Source organism: Neolamprologus multifasciatus, chromosome 8 (assembly GCF_963576455.1).
Source record: "Neolamprologus multifasciatus chromosome 8, fNeoMul1.2, whole genome shotgun sequence".
Taxonomy (NCBI): Eukaryota; Metazoa; Chordata; class Actinopteri; order Cichliformes; family Cichlidae; genus Neolamprologus; species Neolamprologus multifasciatus.
This window is the reverse complement of record NC_140446.1, coordinates 22,738,451-22,761,605: the sequence shown is the minus strand read 5'-3', so window position 1 is coordinate 22,761,605 and position 23,155 is coordinate 22,738,451. Positions and strand designations below refer to the sequence as shown.

At 39.8% G+C, this 23,155-nt stretch overlaps 1 protein-coding gene across 1 annotated transcript in view; it reads left to right on the top strand.

Annotated features, from left to right (window-relative positions):
* spata20 (spermatogenesis associated 20) overlaps nucleotides 1–23,155 on the top strand; it is a 227,575-nt gene that overhangs the window by 156,470 nt on the left and 47,950 nt on the right. The gene's annotated exons all lie outside the window — the stretch shown is intronic.

Genomic DNA, 23,155 nt, shown 5'->3' with positions numbered 1-23,155 from the left:
CATGACCGGTAATCACTACTGCTTCTCCTTAAGAAGCATTCAAGGAGATGCCAGGTGGAGGAATGATGGGCAGACAGATGGTAGCAAAGTCCGAGTCCCGAGCACTGGGAAAGTCCTAAGGGAGAGATTTGTTCTGCACTCCTCTGCTACGCTTCACTGTCCCTCTTTTCTCCCCTCCCTTCTCCCTCTGTTTGACTTCCCTTTCTGGCCTGTGATTTGTTTTGTTCTCTTCTTATGTTATCTGTTGCTCTCCTCAGAGGGCTAGTGGATACAAGGATGGACAGTGTGTATACACCACCCTCGAGTGTAGCATCATATTCACGCCGCCATGGTTGCGTGTCTGTGTGCGCCGTGGGTACACGAGAGATGGGTGCATGTGTGTGTGTGGGGTCTTTGAGAAAAAGAAAGGACCAACAGGACAAAGAGCTGGCATGAAGACGAGCATGGCTTCACTCCACATTCACGAGACAATTTTACTATCTTCCCTGTTGACAGCAACTATCGAAGCACCCGGGGAGTAAAAGCCTCGCTTGGAGAAAATCCTCCCACTACAAATGTAGTTTGTAGCCCACACAAAGTGAACGTCTTTTTTTTTTTTTTTTCAGCATAAAGGGAGAACAGCTCGGCGCAGTAATCCGCCTTTCTGGTGGCAGCCATTTTAGAGCCTCGTCTCGTCGTGGTGGCATTGTGGTGCAGTCCTAGTTGATTAACATGTTGTCAGTAGCTGTGGCTGTGTCTCTCTGCTTCTCTCTAAGCCACTGTGCAAAGACAAGACACAAAATTGGGTAATATATGACTTTGGAGAGCTGTGATTGGTTAGAATGGGGGACTTTATTGCATGTTGTGAATACAGCGCATATGGTTCTGATTTTGGCTACCTTTCTTTTTTTTTCCCTTCCCCGAGCTGTAGCACAGACGCAGACATCCAGCCGCACACATGCAGATCCATGCAGACAAACACAGAGAAATATGCAGCCTAAACACGCACACACAATAAAAAGCATTGTATATAAGACAACTTTGTCATTCTGACCACACTTCCTGATGGCTAATCTTGCAGTTAATTGCCAGACATGATCAGTGCGCCATTACTGAGTTTCCTTGATTATAAATCACGTGCTGGTCATGGGCTCATTACTTTAATAGACCTGCACTGACTACTATACGTTACAACTGAGGAACCAGGATCACTGCTCTCTGTAATGGCTTGTGACATCTCTTTGTTGGGATACTCAAAACTCCGAAGAGGACTGCGGTGGCCTGAAGCTTGTTGTGGTCCCCCAGAGGAAGTGCAGGCTTTGATTCTGAATGTTGTTAAGGGTTACAAACATATGAATTCTGTTCATAATTAAGGAGCTGACACTGCCAAATGATACAGTCGACTTGAATTATTGATGAGAGTCAAGCATACATGAACTGAGGCGGTAAAGAGGATGTAATGTGGAAAAAAAGAAGATAAATTGGCGAACTGGAGACCAATGACATATAGTGAAGCTGCCAGGAAGCTACTGAGCAGAAAGATTTATGGAAATAATTAATGAAGTCAGCAGCCGTTGGAAGATGGTTTGAAGATGAGTAGGTTGTACGGTTACTTAAGAGTTGTGTGCATCCATAAGGAAACAAATGTAATCTACGTCATATCTGAAGACTGTACATTTGATTACCCGGTGAGGTCTGAAGCCACAACCCTCTGTACTGGAGAACAGCAAAAATGCTTTTTCTTGGAAGCATTTCTGAGCATGATAGTTATAATTACTTCTCTTTTTTTCTATCCCCTGTTTGCGAAGGCTTGGACAACAATTTTAAAAGAACAGAAATCTCGTCTTGTGCTATCTTAGGGTTTGGCATCATCACCTATGATGACTTAGACCTCACAGAGTTCATTTCTTTACCTACGTGTATTTGATATGGAACAGTTCTGGGGAAAAGGTCCAATGATAATGCACGTTTAGTACTGGCATTTTGAGTAAAAATGAAAGGGACGCTAAACCGAAGGCACACACTTCCTGTGTTGAAAGGTGAAACAGTGGAACTTCAAAGTAAAAGTTAAAGTAAAAAGTTTAAATATCTCTTTTTTTTTTTCAATTTATTCTTAATAAAGTCTGTTGGCCTTAATGAAATCTATCATTCTGCCTTATCTGTGGTTGCTCTTTAGTATATGGTTTTATGAAAATACTTTAGCCTTAAATAGGATTGAACTGATTTCTGAGTTATAATCCAACTGTGATGTGGGTTAGATTTAGATTAGGTAGCTACAACAGGTCATGGTAATGGTAGATAAGAGGCTGCAGGTTTGTGGCAGGTTGTCTTTGGAAGATTTCTCAGCATGTACCACCCAGACCTCCACAATCACAATTACAATATTGGAATTTTAAGTTGTGCTATCAAAAAATATAAATGTAATGCTAAGTATTACTTGAGTATTGGCACTTTAATACTGTCGTTGCCTTTACCATTGGTACAATGATTATATTTTAGTTTCCACGCTGACTGTCATATTCCAGGTATCATCAACATTTACTGCCTTAAACTCTGAGGATTCACTTTCTTTGTCAACATAAAACAAGTGCATGTTTTTAACAAGGAAGGATAAAAATATTGGAGGTATGTCCTCCAATATGAAGGAAGGTATGAAAATATCCTCTGGCTAAGCTCCGTGGATAGTCCTGAAAGACAAAAACATAATGGTGGAATTGTTCTCCAAGTCACTGAGTAGTCACTGTTGCAGTCAAAGCCAACAGTGGAGGGACACAGTGAGCTTTACATGTATGTAAAGGCACGGTGCCCACCTAAACTGCTGAGAGAACTGGCTTTAAGGCAATGGCAAAAGCACTGCATTCACAGCACGCAATGCCAAGCCACAAACACTTCACACAAAACAAAATCTTGAACTTGTACAGCAGCTGTCGTGAGAAAGAGGAGCAAATGGCACCCAGACACACAAACTCACACATAGCATCAGCTGTGCAGTTTGATAACTTCCACGAACTTGTATAAGTGTCCTCACAACCATAATGAATCAATAACTTCAAATACAGGCAATGCGCAATTACTTTTACAGAGTATTTTATAGCTTTTCAAGCTCATTGTGAATACTTCCATAACTATTAAGTGTTGAAATTCACTGGTCTGCATTAGGCTCCTCAGATACATGACACCCATCTGCTGTTGGAATCTCACTGAACTAAATGAACAGTCTTTATTTTACCATGTGGCAGAAAGGAAAGTGGCTGAATCCGATAGTAGCTAATATTTTAAACTGTTAGCTAAACATGACCAATAAATGGTTGACATTATTAGCTAAAGTATCAGATTACCACCCGGGTGGTAGTACTAAACAACCATTTTAATTGTAAGTGATGTATGGTGAATGGATAAATGTAGCACATACCTAGAGGAAATTAATAAACTGTTGAAATGGTTAAAACATTAAAACATAGCTGACGATGTAGCAAAGATTAATAAAATAGATTATGTAACTTTTTTAAATACGTAGCTAAATGTAACATATGAACAATAAAACTAATAGAAAACATTTAAAACAGACAATTAAATGAGATCAAGAAGTATAAACTGTTGGTCTAACATGGTTAGCTAAAAGTAGTGTTGCAAATAATAGTAACAATGGTTTCAATAGTACATACATAACGTATTTTTCTGATTATAAGGCGCAATATCAACGAATGGGTCTATTTTCAGACATAAGGCGCATTAAGTGAAACAAAACAACCAGATTAGTCAAATTTTATTCAGCTCATTCACAATAACTCTCTTCTTTTCAGTGATCTAATTCTTGCAGTAGGTGGGGAAATGGCCAGCTTTTCTTCGTAATCCTTTGGCAGTTGTTGAAAGATGGTAGTTCTTGTGCGGATGGAGAGATTATGCCTTTTAATAAAACGGAAACACCAAGAATGACCTCCTCGAAGTCGTTGATCTTCATGTCACTTGCTGCCGCTGTTGCCTTGAGATGAATAGAGATGAATAGAGACTGTAGAGACGCGTCTACCTGCTGTTCTCTGTCAATAACCCACTGTTCAGTTTTGTCCTCTAACTGTCGCCATCTCGCTTTGTTCACTGTGAAACTCTGTTCGGTCTTCTTTACTTGGCGCGGGTCATCTTCTTGCTTCCTCCACTTCCGTAATATTGGTTCATTAATGTTGAATTCTCTCGCAGCTGCCGATTTTCGAAAAAATTAAAGGATTTTACGTTATCATCTGAAAAATACGGTAGTTAAAATAGATAATATAGCCAATTCTACTTCCTAAACACAAATAGATTTAATTAATACATACTTAAAAATGACTTAGCATTAAATTATTTTTTAGTATTAAAGAAAGCCACCAAACAGCAAAGCGTATTGCACAAAAGTTATATTATTAAGATCACCAGTGTGTGAATGTGTGTGTGAATGGGTGGATGACAGGTTGTGTAAAGCGCTTTGGGGTCCTCAGGGACTAGAAAAGCGCTATACAAATACAGGCCATTTAAGATGAAATGTAATAGCATATAATAACAGTATCTATAATAAATGAAAGTAATGATTAACCCGCTAATAAACAATGTAATTGCTAAAGTTAAAAAATCAATAAATGCATGAAATAGCTAAAAGTAACATATAAATGGTATGTAAGCTACATACATCCAAGCCGCTGTCCCTAGAGCTTTAGTCTAACCAAACTATAAACTAATATTATGTCCAGAGCTGAAGTGTAAAAATCCCATCGTTGTAATATTGGGGGTATGTGCTATTGGTAAATAGCAACTACTTAAAAAAACAGATAAAAGAAGATATTTGAAAGACACTTTAGTTTTCTGGCAGGACTTTTGGGGCTTGTCTGAGAGGGAAAAACTGTGTAACACATCAAACCAGTTCAGGAGCACACACGCAGATGTGGTGGAGTACTTGGTACCAACTCTTTGAAAACAACAGACGGTGGTAACTAGGTCAACAATACACGCACACAAACACCTTAATTCATGAATTATTCATCTCTGCCTCTTACATTTAAAAGGAAAGTTTTTGTTTACTCGACACCTGATTAGCCTCGGTGGGGTTGAATTATTGGCAGGGGAAACTGTCGCTGTGCTCATTTAATAATGTCTCACACAACAATGTTCCTGGGACTGATGGATTTACTTTTTCTACATTTCCTGTCAAATATCAAAGCTGCAAACACAGTCAATACGATCTCTGCCAGACTTTACAGCACTTCCAAAGGAAAAAAAAAGTGTTAGGCTATATTAGATCCAAACTTTTTCTCTTTATCGTCCTCCTACAAACTTATGAATAACTCTCAAGCGTCGCTATGTTTTAATAATTTAAAATGGCCCTAAAAAATAAGTTTGCTAATTCCACGTATTTATGGTTTGCTATTGTGGCCTGTTGTATATATATATTGTATATTGTATATATTGTTGTATATATCCATTTTTATTACTATGGACTATGGCCCTGACCTCTGAGCTGAACTGACAGGTCTATCTCAGAAAACAGAGTCAGTGCTTAATACATAATGCATAAAGCTGGTTATATTTTGGTCTTTCTCTCTACTCTGCTCCGACAACTGTTTGTTTACTTTAGGTTTGTGATTTTGAACTATATTGTTGCCTGTGGATATAAAACATTTAAGCGCCTGAAAAACAAACGGTATCTTTGGGTTGATGTCGCATAAATTTCACGAGATAAAGGAGACATAGGGTAGGTAGGGATCTACAGCAGTGCATTGAATGTCACATATCTGTCACTTGAAGCATTTTTTGCATCAAATTACGCTCTGAGCTGAAGCCGAGGCTAGACTCGGTGCAGAACAGAGCAGGCATCAGTGACAGCAGCCATGACAGCGATTTGGTCAGAAACAGGTTTGGGAGCTTAAGTGAAAGTGGGTTGCAAAGAGGCCTGCAGCAACTGAGGGCTGTGTTGGCTTTGCCAGTTGAATGTGTGGAAGCTGAGCTGGCTTTGACGCCAGTCGAGCTCGTCTAAATTAATGCTATGCTCAATTTAACAGAATATTAAAGACCATTATCCACTGAGAACAGCGAGCGGCCAGTCTCAAAATGACTCTTCAACATGAAAATACAAAGAAGAGCAATGATCACAGAATGCGCCACAAAATTACAATCTCACACAGAGAAAGACAATATCCAAGATCAAATCCAGTGCATTTGTACTTCCTAGAGGAAACAATATTAAAAGCAAGGGTTTCATGTCTTGCAGTCTAATGAACTGATGCCGTTGTTTTTAAGCAGCTAGCTGTTCATTAGAGGGAGTGTTTATGTTCCAGGATAATCTCAGTACAACATGAAAGGGAGCTGTTCAGGAAGTCTCTTCCATACCTGCTCTATAAACACAGCTCAGATAAAATCATTACAATTATCACATCAGCCTGCGCCACCTGCCCTTCTTAACTTACATGGCTTCATTTTGGCCCACTTCAAACTCTTTTCTATTGCCAACATTTTTACTCGCTCCTGCCTCACTCCACTGTTTCCTGTAAGAAAATGCAGAACACTGCCTCATACACGGCAACTGGATGTTCTGACTTGGTGTAAAACACACACAAACACAAAAAAAAGTGGTTTTGTCAGGGTGGGTGGCAGCAATAAAAGACGCCAGTTGTTTTGTGTATTTGTTTGCATTTGTTAGCTGACGGGGTTGAAGGGGAAATCAGATGAATAAATAGCTTTTGGCTGACAAAGCCGTGGACTGGCAGCAGAATAAAGTCTTCTGACTTTAGTTCTTCTATCGTTTTTTGGCCAAAATAAATAAATAAATCTCTGAGCTCTACTGGAGAGTCAGCCTCTCTTCTCCCCCATCAGGTTCTTCAGCTCTTCATGTTCGGAAGCACTCTGCATATTTTAGCATGTACATGAATCTCATGATTTTTAATGGCTCTAATTGGTTATAGCTCATCACGCTGGAGTGGGCTTTAATCTTTTGTGTGCCAAGGTCTTGCCTCCCCTGCTGAACCAAAACAAATCAATCCCTACTTGTCTCCATTTAACTCATCCGTGTTCATCTGCCTCCCCACTTCTGTGTGCAGAAAATTATCATGTTCACACTTGTGAAAGAGGGGAAATAATGGATTAGCATGATCAGTCATTTCTGCGAGAGAGCGGCTTTTTGAATAGTTTTGAATAGTATTAACCACTTTTACATGTCAAAACAGCTGCCAGTGAGTCAAATTTTGGTCTTAATTAAGTGTTGACCAAAATATCATTATCGTATGGTGTTGTGCATATGGATTGCAAATAAAATTTGAGTGTAGCCACCGTTATGTCACTCACTTATTAGTGATTTCCCTTTGTGAATCTTAACGCTGAGCCTTTCTTGTTTTTGGAAATCAAGCGTGATGAGTGAGTGCTGAAGCTGGGAGATACTGCACACTCACAGGCAGCTGATAGATGCTAATGTGGACCATAACATACAGAATAAACAGCATTTTGAGTTAACTTAGACTTGAAACTAACAGTTAATACCATAAATTCACCAACAGAGTGTTTAATGAGGTCATAGACGAGGGAAATGGTGCCCCACAGACTTCTATACAACTAGATTTCTTTCTGCAACTTGGGGAATCGCCCCCTGCTGGCCACTAGAAAAAAGGCAGGTTAAAGGTAGTTCTATGCACAATCTGATATCCCAATGTCGGTGTTGTTCGTATACATAACAATAATGTTAGTCTGGGATCGACACTGACCAATGACATTGTCTGAGTATTTGTTTGCCATTAGACAAAATTTGGCTAATGCTATCACTAGCAAATAAAGATGAATAACCAAAATCTGGCTAACAGCAAACTTAACTTGATAATAAATTTATTGAATTGTATAAATTGATGAAGAATTGATTTGAAATGACGACCACTTATTCCAGGAAAGAGTTCTTTTCCTTTTTTCCCCCACATGGCCAAACTATGACATCACAACCATGTGATTAATGTATTTTTTCATTAGCTATACCGCTTTGTTGTTGTCATTATCTGCAATACGGCCATAAATAACTATTTACACAATTGTATCTAATGGCAATAATGTAACAGACTATGATCAAATACAGTGAATATGCACATTTAATAAAAGTCAACTAACTCCTTCAGATTCAGAAGTTTGAGGCTGTAAAAAGAGCAGGTTGTTATTCGGTCTAAGCTAGTGTTATTTTAGTTGCTGATTGGTGCATTCCCTGCTGCCTGCTTTCTGCTCTGTGTGTGCCTATGTAAGTAGTGTGTGAGTGTGAAGCACAGGTGCGACTGGGGAAGTGAGACCATTAGCATGATAACACCATGACAGCGCCGCTCCCTTCTGGGGAACATGAAGTGTCATGCTTTCTGCTTTTTCTTTGGCTAGCTTCAAGAACAACATGACTGCTGATGGAACAAATTATTTGTTTCTGGCTAAAAAAAAACTTGTCTTTGTCTTGAGTTTTCTCTCCTATATTGAGGCGTCTCTCATATAGGCACCAAGTATTTATCTAGTGATCCCTGTAGACACGTGGATATAATCAATAAAGAATCTTTCATTTGAATACAATTCTTCACCTACAAGTGGAGATCAGCAAATTATTTCTTGTAACATCCTACCTTTGTTTTTGATTCTTCTTTCATTATTAGTCTATTCTTTCTCATCTTGACCTTCAGTTCTTTGGAGCCCACCGTCCCCAGAGAGATCAATAATTCATCCACCTTCACCTCAGAGTTGAAATAAATGACCAGAAAGTGGTGGCAGCCGAATGGCTTCCAGAAAAATGGCTTGGTGCAGACACCGCTGACCCCCTCACTGTTAACCATTTGACATCTCACTAACGCACGAGACTGGGATCACAGGATGTGATTTGTGTCATATGCACGGTCATGCTCGCTGCCCAGCTGCTGTATGAATCACGGATTAAGTGGTGGAACATAGGGCAGACTGATGGCTAATGTTACATCACAGGGACACAGTGTGGGAGGAGAGTCCTGTTTCTGTATGGCGACAAGGTATGCTTAGTTGCAGAAACGCGAGGGCACATAAAGACATTTGCATGTAGGAGCACTGCATGTGCTCAGACAGAAGTGAATACAACTGCGGCATCCCGTAAAAAGGTGAAACAAACCCAGGCATCAGTCGTCGTGCTTCACCGGTGGAGTTTTATGGAAATCCGATGGGTAGAACACAAACCTCCAGCTAGTTATTTCTGTTCTAAGAACGCATTATCCAAAGTGATGAAGACAATTTTTGAGGTCGCTCCTGCTGGAAAATACTAGAGACGCCTGCGCGTGCCCCCTCCCTTGAAGAGTCTTTGCTCCCTTCTAATTGCTGCTTCCCAAAAAGCTGCTAGCTGACAGTTTTGTAACGAGTTTGACAAAAGCTGTGGGAAGAGGGGAGGAAGTGAGGTATGAAGGAGTGAGAAGAAAGGATGGAGGGTGGGTGTAAAGACAAAAAAAATGGTTAGGTTGAATTGCAAAGACTGAATATCAATATTGTTTTCTTTCAGAGAAATACCGTCAATTTTACCCTCAATGTCTGCTGGTGCTTTAGCATCAACCTCCACTGTCAAAAGCTCTGCAGTACCCTCCTACATGAGGCACTTGGTTTTTATGTATTCATTATTATTCCCCACTGCTTTAAATACGAGCCTCCTCTACCCCACCTTACTGTACGATATACCATGACCCGAAGGATTAGCCATGCCTTCTGTTTCCAGGTGCAACCTTTAAGGATATAGGCTATGAGAAAATCCCGCATTTATGTGTCATTTTGAGTGGTCTTCGTGGGCATGCAGTTAAGCTGCATACAGACTGAAACCTACTGCCAGCTTCAAATGTCATATATCACAACAGTATTCTTCACCCTTATTGGTTCACCACAGGTCCCGCCCATTTGGCTTTGCCAGCAGTTGTTTTGTCCTTCAGCACTCGAACTCCCCAACTATCATTTACTTTCTATGATTTATGGTTGCCATGGTTGCTGCAAATCACTTTCAGTGTTTTTTTTGTTTGTCATGGATGCTTTGATCATCCCCTGAAAACAGTGGACTGTGTATGAAAACGGCTGTAATTTCTCACTGATAATCATATAACTCATAATCGGGATGGCTGTGGATCAGGTGGTAGAGCAGGTCACCTACTAACCGGAAGTTAGCAGGTGACCTGCTACTAACCAATGAAGTTTCCTTGGGCAAGATACTAACCCCATGTTGCTCTCTGACACATTCATTGCAGTGTGAATGTGTGTGAATGTTAGTTAGGTACTCAGAAACAGTGGGGGGAATAAAATGCTTGTGAGAATGGGTGAATGCACAAGTTGTGTAAAGTGCTTTGAGTTCTCAAGATAGAGTAGAAAAGCGCTATATAAGACATAGTCCATTTGCCATTCTCTTGGAAATCATATGACTCTATCTTGAATATTTGCCCTTAGTAGCTTAGCTAGGCTACCACAATGCCAGGACACCTGGAAGACACGTTTCAGAGCCACCGTTCATTCAGTGGCTTTCAAATATGTGATGGTAAAATGGTATATATAGATAATTTAGAGTATTCCGTTAACCTACTTTTAGAATATCCCTCTTCATGGTCTAATTGATGTCCTCTACAAATGCAGAGAGCCTCCGCAAAGTCTCTCTCAAAAATCGTATGATTTTGTTTCAGATTTTTTTTTGTAGGGTTTTTACCTTACAGTATAACACCTTGATATGACTCTTGTTGTGATTTAGTGCTGAAATTGATTTAAATCAGCTCATAATGCTAACCCTATGCCAGCAGAATATATGTACTTGTGCTTATTGTTGGAAGTCTAAAGGTTTTATTTTTAGACATTGTCAGTCTCTATATTTATTGAGCTACCTCCAAGCAAAATGATTATGTTCTTCTATCTTTCCTTGACGCCTCATTTTGGAGAAACAAGGATCAAGGATCTTTGGAAATATCTGGAAACAGCCTATGAATGGACTAAATTTGGATAGTAAACATAACTTTAAGTGTAGTCATGTGACATGCACCTCCAGAGTCAAGTTGTCGCACTCTGTTTGGCCTTGGATTAACTGGTGAAAACGCAGCTTAATGTGCCGACAGCCTGCAGGGTTTCGACCCAGTCATCTGCCTCGCTGTGTGGGAAGCTTTCATCAATGAAGTCCCAGGCTGCGGCCTTGCTGTTGACTCCCACCTGCAAACTCTCACTCTGTGTAAATACCCCCGTTTTAAAACGACTGAAGGGACCAAATCAGAGCGGTGAGTAAGTAATAGAACTTGTGGGTGGTTTAGTCTTGCATGCATAGTTTTATTGAAAGAACAAACAGTACTAAGGAAAGGATCCATTACTGTGGTTTATGAATCATATGCTGATCTTCATTTCAAGCCCCAATAACTAAAGACAGACTTGTGTTTATTTGTATTTCATTCCAAATCTACTTTTAAATGGATTTTCTGTCAATTCCTTCCACTAACATGCCAGTGCCTCAAAAACATGGAGCCACGTGTTTTGTTTTCTCTTCTATGATTGCTGTTTTTCCCATTATCAAGCATTCTAGGAACAAATGATATCATCACTGCTCGCAGAGCCGATCGGTTTTGTAGAGGAAGGATATACAAAACGGTTTAAATACAGAAGTCAGCGCCCAACTGGCCAACATGGGTGGATGCAGCTAATATGATACTTAGTTCCCCGCTATCTGTGGGCGGATTTGTCAGTCATGATAACGTTACAGTGAGCTTTAGGCTACATGTTTGAAGGCTGATGCATTGGGACGGTACCGTGGCAACGCAGCAAAGGAGGCAAAACGATGTTATAATCATTATCAAAAGCTCAGCTGTCAAAGCAATTCACAAAAACATAGCAGGTGACGGAAAAGGGGGAGGAGGAAGAGTGGGGTGTTAATGAAAGGGCAGGGAAAAATGGCTGTAAAGGAGGAGGAGAAGGAGAAATGGTGCTGTGTTTGGTGACTGATTACAAATTATCTTAATTACCTCCACTCCCTGGAGATGCATTAGACTTCATGTAAACAGCGGAATGGCGAATGGCTGGCTGTTCCCTCCCTCTCATCTTCAGTTGTTTTAGCCTGTACATTTTTTTTCTCCTTATTAGCTCCATTCCTCCTCTCTCTGCTCTGTTTGAGTCCACCTTTTCTTTCTTCTTGTCCTGTTCTTGTTGTCCTGTTGTCCTATAGTGACTGTGTGTTTAAGCGTATATAAGAAATATCATAAAAATCTGGAAAGAGTTTGATTGATTGTGACATGCAGCGACAGTGTCATCATTTTAAACCAGGCATCAACTATCGTGGCTGTGAGCATGCTGGCAATGAGAAAAGATGAAAATTTATTTAAGTCCAACTTGTATGTTTTTTTTTCCTTTGACTTTTATTCTTCTTCTAGTACACAATTTCTTGGAAATTAATTTGTACCACCAGAAATAAACAGAACTCCTTTGAGTGATTGGCACAGTGAGTTAACACTTTCTGGGTGGCACGACTGGAAGGCCTGTCCAACTATATATCAGTCCTCGCCTTTATAATGGCCCATAAAGTAAGGTAGTGACGGGAAAAAACGCTGTTCAACCATGTTAACAGTGTTGATTTTGCCTAGTTTTCCCACCAGAGGGCACTCTGCAACTTCCCTGTTGGCAATATGATTGAAACATTACAAAAAACAACCACTGGATGCGATCAGATTGTAAAGACTAAGCAAGTAACCAGCAACACTTGACAGTGACAATAACACACCAATATTTTTAAATAGTCCTGCCATATTATCTCAGTAAAGACTCGTATATAACTACACATAACAAATGTTAGCGAATCCATGTTTTATGTGTGAGCCCAGTATATCAGATTTCTAAACCAACAGATATCGATATCAGTATCGGTCTTAAAAAACCTGTATCGGTCAGGCTCTAGTCGTATGCTCAATTCCAAGTCTATATTTTTATAAATGTTTCTTTTGATTGGCTGCTTTAGATCAGCGTTCCCCAACCCCCGGCCCACGGACTGGTACCGGTCCGTAAATGGTTTGGTACCAGCCGCAAGGGTGTGAAATTCATGGTTTTCAGGGTTTCTATCGGTTTTTAGTATTTATTTATTTTTTATAAGTTTTTACTGTTAACTCGGTTTCCCTGGTTCTTTTCCTGTGTATTATGAATAAATTTTCTTTTTTGGTACCGGTACTGGTTTCATTTTGTTGTAGCTACAGTGGTCCCTCGTTTATCGCGGGAGTTACGTTGTAAATTTAACCAGCGATAAGTGAAATCCGTGAAGAAGCCAACTTTATTTTTTACAATTATTATAGATGTTTTAAGGCTGTAAAACCCCTCACTACACACTTTATACACTTTTCTCACACAGGCATGAACATTTTCAAACTTTTCTCTCTTGTTTAAATGCTCTCAATGTTAAAACCTTGTAGATAAATAAGTGCAGTATTATAGAATGAAACCAGGTGACTAGCGATAGAAGATTTATGTAAATGTGACAAGCTGAACGCATTCTGTACTGTACTTGAGACGCGACACGAGATTAATTGACAATGGTCTACAGCCAATCGGGACGCAGAACACAATGCGCTGTAAGAAAAGAAAAAAAAAAAAGCATACAAAATCGCACCAAAAAAATCTGCATTTGTCCGCGACACCTTAAAGGCCGGTCCGTGACAATATTGTCGACATCAACCGGTCCATGGCGCAAAAAAGTTTGGGGACCGCTGCTTTAGAACATTTGAAAAGCAGTCAAGTATAGCTTCACTGCTCACAGCCTAAACTGTTTCACCAAGAGATTTACAAAAAAATGAGCAATTAGAGCAGTCTAACATTTTTTACTTGTACATATTCTGGACTTATTGTTTAATGCTTTAGCCATTTTCAATGTGAGCGAATAAGTAATCAGCTCACTTTAAAACTGAATTTGTTATTCAAGGCCTTTATTTGCAATGACTCATGTGCAGGCGGCTTTCACTTTTTACTCTGATGCTGAAATACAAGTTTTAAACATGATCATTTTCAGGCAAGGTCTGGACCTACAAGGACCATCCCTTTTTATACAATTTCTAAGCAGATTTATAGGCAATTGCGACTGGAAATTGCATATAATGATATCCTCAGGAAGCGAGAGTCATCACGTCTGTGTATTCAGATTTGACTGAGTTATTACTCGGAGTGAGCTGCTGCTGCTCCTTCTGCTCCTGCTTCAAGTGTTGACCACGTAGATAAATTGAAAAATTACACCTCACAAAGTCTTTATTCCTTCTTTCAGCTCTCTCCTCACAGCTTTAAAATACCACGTACCTATGGAGCCGTATCAAAAATCGCTGTTTTCTGCCTGTGCCATCCTCTAGCTCTACTGTTCTCTGTGATTTTCCCTTTAATGAGCTGTAAATTGAGACCTCAGACACTACTCATCACCGCTTTGTGTCATCGCTGACAGCTGTAATTTCTTTCCATGCGTAAAATCTGACATGTTGGATCATGAGCGATAAGTAGTGTACGTTACCAAAAATATTTGCAGTGCTAAATAATAAATAAGGAATAATTGAAGACACTAAGGAAGTATCTCGGTAATGCATTGTTCCAGAACGTCTTCTGTTTTTTTAGATTCTCCAGATCGACCAGAGTGACAAACATCAGTTTTATATTCTCTAACTGGATACTCTGATGATAGCTGTTGTAATATTAAAAGTAGCAGCAGTAGCTTCTATTTAAATCTCTATGGACATATAAAAGACTAATAATCAGACCCAATCTTAACTTAAAGAACTCATAGTCCCGAATCACCCCAATGGAGCACTTCGATCAGTCTGCTGGCTTTCTTGTGGTTCCCTAGATATTTAAGAGTAGAATGGGAGGAAGAGCCATCAGCTCCCAGTTTGGATTCAGGAGACAGACACCTGGTCTACTTTTAAGGTTAGTCTTAAGATTAGTCTTAAAATTAGTCTGGATCAGTTAACCCTAAACACTACAGTAGGCCTAGGCCTAATTTCTTCTTCACTCACCTCTTTTCACTCTGTGTTTATAAATAACTCAGCATTTAATAATTAGCTATTATGGATCTCTGGCTCTTGTCTTCTGCGCTGTCTCCCTGAGCCGTCTTCCACTTCCTGTTAAAAGGGAGTTTTTCCTTCCCACTGTCACTAAATGCTTGTCTAAACAGGAGGTTGTCTGATTGTTGGGTTTTATTGTAGGGCCTTTATTTTGAAATATAAAGCACCTTAAGGTGACTGTTGTTGCAATTTGATGTTATGTAAAACTGAATTGAATTCTTCTGATTCTACTAACTCTGTGACCTCTTATATCAGTTTCAGTTTTCAGTTTTCAGTTTTATTTGTCATATGCAAGTTAGCACAGGGTCAACATCGCAATGAAATGTATTTGACAAGCAGAAGACAGTCACTCAGCAGAATGGTACAGTAGAAGAAAATAAATAAATAAATAAAAAATAAAAAAATAAATAGAAAAATAGTAAAGAGCAAAATATTAATAAGATGAAGTAAAAAACAAGTGTTTTTTGGCGCCACGTACCGGTTTATGCCCGACAATATTTTCACGGACCGGCCTTTAAGGTGTCGTGGATAAATACAACAAAATAAAACTAGTACCGGTACCGAAAAAAAGAAGATTTACTCATAACACGTGTGAAAAGACCCAGGAAAACTGAGTTAACGATAAAAACGATAACAAAATAACGCTGAAAACCGATAAAAACCCTGAAAACTATACATTTCACACCTGAGCCTCAACTCTCACGGACCGGTACCGGTCCGAGGCCCAGGGGTTGGGGACTGCTGACCTAAACCATCGTTTTTAGAGGAGAAGAGCAGTGGTGGGGGGAATAGCACAGTTTCAATCCCTTGTTCTACGACCTCGGTAATAGAGGACAATAAAGCTGATTATTCATTAAGGGAGGCCTGCACTGTTATTGGCGAGTCACTATTGTATGAACTTCCAGTGCCCCTTAGTTTCAGTCTATGATCATAAACTCTGGTTTCAAAAATGGAGCTTTCAAAGGCTATATTCGTAAAACCCCTGAGATTACAATTCTCATTTGCCAGGGTGTACTTGACCAGGATAAGCACCATTTTGGATGGAGGGAGAAACTACAGAAGGGTGAACATTAAAACTCCAAACAGAAGAGCCTTGCCTTGGTCCAAACCCAGAACCCCACCACCCAGTACGCCCCGGTATTATATTTGGGGGTAAAAGACTCAGATATCATTTTACTTTTAGCCTGTGAAGTGCCAACAATGTTCCCTCCTGGTTAATCAAGGTTTCATTATGATCACGGTGTTTCCTTAGTCACGCATGCGTGTCTAGTACGATATTCCAACTCAGCTCGTCGTTGTTATGGTTGGCTCTTCATAATGCTGCACTTTGTGCTGAGCTGGGGCATTAGGCTCAATCTTTAAAATGTGCAGCTGTGTTTGTATCGCAGCGTGACCTTTGAACTAGAGAACATAGAGCATCACTAATGTGCCTTTCCGTGTGCATGTGTGAATAAATATAGTGGTGTGATGGGTGAAGACAGAGGCGACGGCACATTGGAGTGTCCGGTAAATGATGGACTAATTAGCAGCGGTCCAGATCCCCTTTTACTCCCCGTTCAAATCCAGTTTCGCAGCTTGGCTCCGGCGCTGGTTTGGTTTGTTTTTAACTCAAACTGCTCTTCTATTAATGCTTTATGTGCTACTTTTTATTCACTCTGTTTTGCATCCTACCCGTTGGGATGTATGATTGTCATACTTTCCATCTTTTTCGCATTAGCGTTATGGCTCTGACCGTATGACGAGATTGCCCGAGCTCGCCAAGTTTGTGGCTGCAGCTTGAGAACGTGTGTGTGTGGGTCTGCGTGTGCATGTCAGTATCAATGTGTTTTACTCCTGATGTTTGATTGCCCATATTTGTGGCTTTATAGATGATCTCAGCATTGCATGCTTTGTGGGCCTGTGTTGATGTTGTGTGTGTGTGTGTGTGTGTGGGTGTGTGGGTGGGTGTTTGGAGCCGGCGTGAGGCAGGTTTTGAGGCCAGCGTGTTGTGGTGTAGCATGGCCTCCCTCCAAAGCCCTGTGGCTGTTGAACTTTTATGGCGAGTCAATCGCCGCACAGACCTTTCAGTCTACCCGGTGCGCGTCGCAAACACAAACACACACTGCGCACGCACACATCAGCAGCAGCCGAGCCTTCATTAGAAGTGCCACCAGTAGCCAAGCCTGCAGCTTGACACTTCAAAGAGCTCTCTCTCTCCCTCTCTCTCTCAGTCTGTTGTCTCTACCCTGTGCTCGTTCTCTCATTTTTGGGCCTTTTCTTCCCCTTGCCACTTTCTCCACTCCACTTTATAATTCCTATCTTTCTTCTGCCTTGTTCATTCTTCTCTTTTGCTCTCTCCAGTCCAGGGAAAACCTTTATAATTTGCACTCTGTGATCTTTTGGAGGAATGCCCCAATGAAAATCTTGCCTTGTGCTGTAAAAACTACCTGCATTTACTTGTAGGCTTCAAAGGTAGCTCTGAAAGCTTTTTGTAGCCTGCTCCTTTGTGAAGAGCAGGACCTGTCACGACTTGGATCCAAAGCTGGTTGTGCTGGGTTGAACCAAATTCTTTTCTCATAAAATAGATGGAACTGGAGGCTGTGTGAGCTTGTCAATATCTTGATGAAAAAATAATTTATTTTTGCTGTTTCACTCCTTTCTTATAACTCAGTGCAGGTTCGCCAGCATGTCTTGTAATTGTATAAACATGGAAGGTGCTCAGGTTAATACAATACCAGTTTTGTATTAGATTACTTTGCTGTCTCTTGCCTCTAAAAATGATGTTATGCATATAGACCAAAACTCTAATTCTTTGTGGGTTAATTAGTTAGTATATTTAGTCAGTTAATGGCTTCATTTATTTAAGAAATTTACTGGTTTCACCTTCTTAATTGTGAATGTTTTCCTTCGCTTTTGATCTTTCACTGGTTTTTAGCTATTTTATGGCATTTCTTAGACAAACAGTAGTGATCCATAATAATCTGGGTAAATGTGTCCATGTTTTTTCATATCATGACTCAGCCACCAGGAGCAAATACACTTAAATGTCTGACTTTCTGTCACAGTCCATGGTTTTGAGTTTAGGACTTTGAATGTTGATCATTTTTTTCCTAATTTTTTATTCATATTTTGACTTTATGTCTTTAAAGCTTCTTCATTCCAGTTTCTACTGGTGTTAGAGTATAATTATTCCTTAAAGTTTGATTTCCATTTAGTCACCGTGTCTTTTATTTTGTTTGTTTTGTCATTACCTTGTTTAATTTCAGCTGTGTCATGTTACCCTGGTGTTTCCAGGTTGTACTTGGTCTCCCTTCAGTCTGTGTCAGTGTGTCTGTGTCCCCTTGTGTCTCTTAGTTAATGTTTTGCACTTTCTTGGATTCTCGTCCTTTTGTGCATTTTCTTCTTGTGGTTTCTTACCTGAACAGAAAGGTCAGTTTTACATTCACCTGGTTTGTTTGTGAGTCTTGCACTCTCCACATCACCAATAAACTGCTTGATACGAGATCTCAGTTGAAGCTTCAGACTAATAAGGAAACATTTGCCTAATTTGGAAGCTCTATATGTATATATTCACACATATTCACATACAGTCATATGACAAAGAGTTTTGACAGGAATCTTTGCAATCCTGTGAAAAATTAAGTACAGCTTTGCAGCTTGTAGAACCACTTTTAGCTGCAATAACTTGAAACATCATTTTTGGATGATATCAGTCTTTCACAGCATTGTAAAGGAATTTCGCCCCACTCTTCTTTATAATGGTCCAAAACAAAACCTGTGACACCAAAGTATTTCTGTTTGTACTGTCATGAACCATAAAATGTAACATGCTAACTGAGGTTTGAGATATACCTCTCGCCTTTTTGTGATTTCTCTAAGCTCAGTTTGTTTGACCCCTATGAAAGTTTTGTAGAATACACAGTTTTTTATTGGGACAGAAAAAATATCTAACAAAGAAGTTGTATTTAATGTATTTTCCTTTGGACAGACCCTAGCTTGCGTTTCCTTAAATTTCCAGGCCTTTATATGCTAATTTTAGCACCTGTAGCTGAATATTTATAATTTGTGTGAAAATAAAAGCATTTTACATTTGGATGAGCAGTCTGTTTTCCGACCCACAGTTTGTGCCAACAGGTGAGCAGTATTTGATATATTAAAAATACTTTATGTACTGTACTTATGATAATTTTCTCATTAAATTCTGTTGCTGGTAGCGGTCGACTGCATGTAGAGAGAGACACACGGCTGGAATCGGTATTGTTCAGCACAAATGGAGTAATATTCTTCAGCGTGCCAAGCAAGATAGAGTTTTCTCATATTCTCATCCTTTCATTATCTTTGTTGTGTCTTCCTCTGGTTTCTGCAGTTAAACAATCAGTAAGCACACACGCAGCACAGAGAGAGAGAGGGATGCCATTTCACACCCCATATATCCCAGTCTGCAGGGATGCAGGGTGGTAACGGAGCATTATCAGATCCCAGATATTTATTGATTATCATATGTATTGTTCCCAGGGAAATATAGCCCCACTGAGGCTAGCTGCAGCTGTGCAAGAAGGTGCTATTGCAGTGAAGAAAAGTTTCACTGGGAGCTTGTAGATTATGGCTACACATGCCATGATTCAGCATGCACGAGGCTTTTCTGATGAATTTCTGTGCTGATTCATAGAGCAATGATTCATAGTTTTGCACGATAACAAGCCTGGAAAAACAAACAAAACTCACACACAGAAAAAACCCGCAGCAGTGATATACTGCTGAAACTGAAGTTTGCAAATATTTCTTTATGAGTAGAGTGAAATTAAATGCATTAAAAGGAGCATGTTGCTGAAATGAAATGTCTCACCTAAATTTCTGGTGCTCGCATTGCTGGTTCGGTGTTTCACCAGTGGCCATGTGGTCTCCAGCTGTGTGTATTCCATCACAGACCAGAGGCAAAAACTGTGCCTGGCTCTGACTCAGGGAGACCCCAAACGAGCGTGTCTGCGTGTGCTTGTGTTTGTGTGTAGGTGCATCTAATAGGGGGTAACCCTGACACACTTTGTGACATACTTTAACTTTTCAGCTCGTACCCGCTGCGTCTCTTTCTCACTACGAAACTTTTCTCTCTCGCTCACGTGCTCTCTCTTGCACGCTCGTGCGCATGGTGCATTAATAATTCTGCTAATTGTGCAGAATATTTAGTCTAACGCCTGTGTCTACACGAGCAAGAGAGGGAGGAGAAAATGGCTCCCAATTAGCTCAACTTTGAAACTTTGGCCACTATTCTCGCTCTTTTTTTTTTCTAGAAAGTTTCCCCTTGCAGCCCCTAGCTAGGGGTGTGCATGTGTTGGTGTGTGTGTGTGCGTGTGTCATGAGCTTGAGGGTCTGGCACTAAGATGGCCAATTAAAACCACTGCCGGCAGCGAAGGACCAATGGGAACAGGGCGCCAATGCACTTCCCCACCGTCAATGTGGTAACGCAAACCAGATGCAGTTGGGCAGTGTGTGTGTGTGTGGGTCTGTGTGTGTTTGTCTTTGCTAAAGTCTACTGTATGTGTTTTTGCAAATACCTCTTTGCTGATACACAGTTTCTGCTTGTGCACGTAATGAAAATCTTTACCTTTTTGGAAAAGGAGTTGCAGAGCTTGCAGTTTTATTTATGTGAGAGCCAAAGGGGTGCAACAAAAAAGGCTCGGATAACAAAAACACGGGATGAGAAAGAGAGGTATTCCCTCTTTCTTCCCAAAGCTATCCCAAAAAGCACAACAGCCCCTGCCTCTGAAATATCACAAACACGCCAGAGCTGCGCTGGCTGACAATCAGTTCTGACGTTCATCACCTAAAACACATCATCCGTCTTTTATCCTGCTCTGACAGCTTTGAATGGTAATTTCATGGAAAATGATGTCTTGTTATGGCTTTCTTTTAAGTTTTTCAAAGACTTTTTATTTCATCCTTTTATGCAGTTTGATCCTTTTGAAGTTTGAGTGTGAAAAGAAACCTTATTTCTAAAACTTAACAAACCTTCGTTTTGCTTTTTAAAAAAATATTGGCTACATATAGCGTTCATTCGCAGTTTTATAAAGTTTTGATCATAAACAGAATAAAAGGTGGACACTGTGACGTCATCTACTGGTTTGTCTGGTTACCAGTGAGACGAGCTGATGATATATGATGATGATGATGATGATGATGGGTGGCTCTGACTGGAACGGCACACTCCTTGGTTAACAACCAGTCATTCATATCCATTGACCAGTGAGCATGTCTGAAATATAGGATGACCAGAATTTCCCAATCATACTAAAAGTTTTGTACAGAGTTTGCAAAATTATCAGGAAGGTTTTTACTGATATTCGGATTAGGATCATAAAAAAACAGTAAATTTAAATTGAATTTAGATCTTAAAACCTATGGCCTAAAGATTATCATGGCCATAGTTCCACAGTGTGCTTCAAAATTTGTGCAGAAGTCCACTTAGACTGACTGTATTATATCTTTCAAACTGGTCTTGAGCAACAGCTCTCAGCTTTCTGAAGGTCTTTCAGTGTCCTTCAATGTCCTTTGAATGTCTTTCAAAGAGCCTAGAGAACTTTTCCTGAATACTACTTAAAGAAACTGCAAGTCAACTTGCCTAAGAGAGTGGAAGAAAAAAGGTAGCCATACCAAATGTTGAGTTTTCAAGCTTTATGTTAGAGTCTGTTTTCGTCTTACATTCTAATTTCAGCTGTGTCTTGTTTCCTTGGTGTTTCCAGGTTGTACTTGTCACATATACGTACTATATTCCAATTTAAGTCTGTTTTCCATTTTCTTAGACTTTTGTGCAGTACGACTATTTTTAAATGTACACAAAGTTACCGTTTTCTGTGCAAACATGGCCAGCTTGGCATCACTTTCCTTAAGTAGCTGATAAAAAGATTCAAAGTAAATATATACAGTATATATTTACATATAGTAGGAAGAATTACTTGAAAAGCTTTGTTTATTCTGTTTTATTGTAAAATTAAGTAAGCTCAAAATACAAGCTCATGGAAATGGTGAAAAGTCTGTAACCACGGTGACATAAAAGCATAAAATATGGAAGTATCGCATGAGCTACCCGACTGATCCTATTACTGTTCCTGTTTGCGTCAACCAAACCTTGAGGTGTCTGTCACTTAGCAGACATTCAGATAACTTCAGATAACTCTTTATGATCAAATACTTCCAGTACTAAGTACACGCCTATCAGCCTCAGGATCACATCATAGCCAGATGTGAACTTAAGAAACCTGCTAAACATCAGCATCTTAGGATCATCATTGTGAGCAAGCTGCCGTGCAGAGATGAATGTCCGTTAGTTCAAAGTAGTTCCAATTAGGGCTGGGTATCGTCATTGATTTCTAGAATCGACTCAATTCCGATTCACAAGGTCCCGAATCGATTCGATCCACGATTCTATTTAATTGATTCGATTCAATTCGATTTGAATCTGGGAAATTTTGACAGTCAGAAATATTATAATTCAGATCAGTACATTTACATATTTTTGTATCTATAAAAAGGAAGCTGACACACCAAGACTTTATCAAAGGTGTGAGCATCACAGCAGAGGCCTTTGTGTCAAAGTAGCTGAGGATAAAACACAGAAAAACATGAAGGTGATTTTCCTGGCCTGGGAATTTATAAAAATATTCTGCAGTACATCGAAAACAAAAGAAAACCATTAATCAACATATGAACATTATCTCTGAAGTTACAGCGCTTTTATTAGAGACACAGCTGAGCGTTTTGCATTTTGCATAATTTTAAAAAGTTTAAATTTGTTCAGTATTGAACAGCAGAAATTAGGTTTTCTTTTCGGAAGTATATAAAACGAAAAAACGCTGTAAACAACGGTAGACTTGTGCGTAACAAGCAAGCAAATAATGAAGAAAACAGATTTTTAGGCGGGAAACTGTTCTTGAAGTACAGAGAGAGAGAGAGAGAGAGAGAGAGAGAGAGAGAGAGAGAGAGCTGTGCATCGTGGTCGAAGCAAAACAGTAAAAGTCAGATTGAATTCATGACGATGTTTATGTGAAGCGTAGTTTGGATCTTCTTTCGCAGCTGGTTCAGTCAATATTGTTTGGAGAGAGATAAAACTAACAGCTTTAGAATCGGCGCATAAAGGGCGTGAACACAAAGCGCGGACCCGCCGAAACATCAGCGAGCTGTCGGCTTTC